Raw genomic sequence first — 3,589 nt, forward strand, 5'->3', positions numbered from 1 at the left:
GGACCCATCTGAGGTTGTCCAAAGCCAGGGCATCAAGGGAGGAAGAGAGGGCTCTGGCAAACCCCGGGGGCACCTGAGGGAGAGCTGGGCAGGGAAGGAGGAGCCCCGAGGGAGACACAGGGGCAGCGGAGAGGAGGAGGACGATCTGATGAGGATGAATGAGGAGAAGCGGGTGCTTCAAGGAGGAAGACGGCCCAGCCCTGGGAGCGCTGTTCCACGTCTCCTGAGCCAAGGCCTGAGCAGCGTCCATGGGATTTGGCTACAAGGAGGCCAAGACCTCAGCAGGAGCCAAGGGCAGACTGCGGGGGTAAGGGGGGCACAGGTAAGAGAAGTGAGGAAGTAAGGAAAGTGGTACCCACACCTCCCAGGGGACTGGCTGGGAAAGGGAAGATCCAGTCGCAGGGCAGCGGGGGAGGGCAACTGGGTCGAGGAGGAGACCTGGGGCTTTAAATGCCACTGGAGAGGCCCTGGAGGAAGGGGGGGGGGTGAGCATCAGAGGACAAGCAGGTGCCCAGAGGGAAGGGGACGATGCCCTGACCCGGAGGACGTGCGGGGCCAGGCAGGGTACAGCCAGGAGCCCGGTCCAACCTGTGGCTCCTCCTTCCTCCGTCAATAGCAGGGGGGGGGACCCCAGGCTCTGGGGAGAGGGGAGTGCCCGAGTGCCTGTGCCAGGGCAGCTCCCTCCGCAGTGGAGCTTGTGGTCCACAATATTTAAAGGTTCCGGCTCACACAGGTCCCTGAACCGCTCTCAGTCTTGATGCACTTCTGTCCTCATCCTCACACCTGCCAGCATGTCTCCTTGGCTTCCCGCGTCTCCCCTCTCCCCACCCCTACTCTGCCACACCAGGCCATGGTCCTCTTGGCCCGGACCACAGCAGCCCTCAGGATGGTCCACTGTCCAAACAGCAGCCAGAAGGAGCTGTAAAAGGTATAAATCATCATCAAAAATAGTGTAAAGAACATGGAACTTCAACCCACAATCTGGGAGAAAGTATTTGCAACATGCGTGATGGATGAAGAATTTATGTACAAATATATAAAGAGTCCCTACAAATCAATAGGAAAAGAATTTTTAAATAGGAAAAGATACAGTGTTTCACAAAAGAGGAAAAAGGAACAGTCCCTGAACTGATGGAGAAATGATCCATGTCAACCATGAGGGAAGTACAAATGGATGACAAGGAAAGGCCATCTCACACCCAGCAGACTGGTGACATTCAGTCCCACACTCGGGAATAACGCTGAGGATGTGGAGAGAGGAAAGGTCGGTCCGAGCCCCTTGGAAAGCAGGTTCTCTTGGGTCTCCTGAGGACTGGAGTCAATGGGCAGAGCTTCTGCGAACACGGGGTCCTGGATGTGTTCCGAGGGCAACTCCTGTGTGTGGCCGGGGCTGTCTCTGATCCTCAAGTCGCAGATGAGGGAGCTGAAGGGCGGGCAGGAGATCCAACTCGCGAGCCGGTCTCTGGCCTGGCGCAGCCTCCTGCCCGGGACGCTCCAGCCTCGCTGGGCTCCGGCTCGGCAGTCTTGAGAAACTGGCAAGGAGGGAACAGGAAAACTAAGCGGAGAAAGTCGGGGGGAGCTCAGACAGGACCCCGCCTGCTTGCGACAAGGGGATTCATGAGTCCTTCCCCGTGTGCAGCTCAGCCGGTCCTCCCGGGAAGCCGTGATCCGTGATCGAGTCCAGACAGGGGCAGCACCAGCTCAAGACTCCTTGTCTGGAGCCAGGCGCCCGAGACTCATCATCCCTGGGGGTCCCGAGAACACAGTCGCCCCGCTTTTGTGAGAACAGATGTTTTCTTGAAATTAACAAGCCTGTGAAATGGCATCCCCTGGAGTTAAAGCTAAGTCACAGAAGTGAACGATTGTCCCCCCATCCAAGGAGCCAAGAGGAAATTAGCAGAAGGACGGAGGTAACCAGGGGCTGGGGGAGGGGCAGGGGGCCGTGTGCCATGGGGAGAGCTTATGTTGGGGGTTGGGTTAGTCAGGGCTCTCCAGAGAAACAGAACAATAGGAGACAGAGAGAAAGGAGATAAATATATAAAGAAACGGCTATAGGTACAGATAAGGATATAGATACAGATATAAGTGTATGGATATAGGTACAAAGAGATTTATTATAAGGAATTGCTCACAGGATTATGCAGGAGGCTGGCAAATCCAACGTCTGCAGAGCTGATGTCCCAGTTGGAGCCCAAAGGCCAGAAGCTGCTGTAGAACAAGGAAGACCCGATGGTCCAGTTGGAGGGCTGTCCGGCAGGAGAATTCCCTTGGACTTGGGGCGGGTCAGCCTTTCTGTTCTATTCAGACCTTCAATGGGTTGGGTGATGCCCACCTGCATGGGGGGTGGGCAGTGTGCTTTATTCAGTCTACTGATTCACATGCTAACCTCATCCAGAAACACCCTCACAGACACACCCAGAATGCTGTTTGGCCAAACACCTGGGCACCTGTAGCCCAGTCAAGCTGACAGATAAAAGTCACCATCACAGGGGTAGTGAAAAAGTTTTGGGTAGGGCTTTCCTGGTGGCGCAGTGGTTAAGAATCCACCTGCCAGTGCAGGGGACATGGGTTCGAGCCCTGGTCCGGGAGGATCCCACATGCCGCGGAGCAACTAAGCCCGTGCGCCACAACTACTGAGCCTGCGCCTTAGAGCCCGCGAGCCACAACTACTGAAGCCCGTGTGCCACAACTACGGAAGCCCACGCACCTAGAGCCTGTGCTCTGCAACAAGAGAAGCCACCACAATGAGAAGCCTGAGCCCCGCAACAAAGAGTAGCCCCCACTCACTGCAACTAGAGAAAGCCCGCGTGCAGCAGCGAAGACCCAATGCAGCCAAAAATTAAATAAATGAATAAATAAATAAATTTAAAAAAAAAAGTTTTGGGTAAAACTAGTGGTGTTGGGTACACACTGAATGTATGTAATGCCACTGAATTATACACTTACAGATTATTAAATCATAAACATGATGTTAAGTATATTTTACCACAATTTTTAAAAAATGCACAGTGCAGATTTTTGCAGTTGCTCCATCTTATAGGTTAGAAAAAATATATATAATTCTTGCTTCAGCAGCACATATACAAAGATTAGAACAGTACAGAGAAGCTTAGCATTGCCCCCTGTGCAAGGATGACCTGCAAATTGGTGAAGTATTCCATGTTTTTTTTAAAAAGCTATAGGTAGCAAAACCGTTCCCACACGGTTCCAAACTGGAGTTGGCAAACTGTCCTCAAAGGACCAGAGACCAACATTTCGGCTTTGCCATCCAGCCTCCGCTGCCCGTGCATCAGGAAGGCAGCCAGAGACTACAGGTGGGTGAATGAGTGTGGCTGGGTTCCAATAAAACTTTATTTATACTCACAGAAATTTGAATTTCACATAAGATTTTCACATGTCACAAAACACTCTTTTTTTTTTTTTTTCAGTCTTCGAAAAACATAAAAACCATTCTTAGGTTGCCAGGCGTACAAAAATAGACAGTGGGCTGGACGTGGCCGGTCAACGGTAGTTTGCTGACCCTGGAGCTAAGCAAAGAGGAGCCGGGGCTAAGCTCCCCGGTGGGCGCCAACCCCAAGCCCAGCCGAGG

The 3,589-nt window shown here is 52.9% G+C and overlaps 1 non-coding gene across 1 annotated transcript; it reads left to right on the forward strand.

Annotated features, from left to right (window-relative positions):
• The first annotated feature begins 3,063 nt into the window (after nucleotides 1–3,063).
• LOC114236489 (U6 spliceosomal RNA) lies at nucleotides 3,064–3,167 on the forward strand. The gene has a single exon (XR_003622434.1). It is a non-coding gene; the product is annotated as a U6 spliceosomal RNA (small nuclear RNA).
• Nucleotides 3,168–3,589: the final 422 nt, after the last annotated feature.

The sequence above is a fragment of the Balaenoptera acutorostrata genome, chromosome 5 (genome assembly GCF_949987535.1).
Source record: "Balaenoptera acutorostrata chromosome 5, mBalAcu1.1, whole genome shotgun sequence".
In the NCBI taxonomy this organism is placed as follows: Eukaryota; Metazoa; Chordata; class Mammalia; order Artiodactyla; family Balaenopteridae; genus Balaenoptera; species Balaenoptera acutorostrata.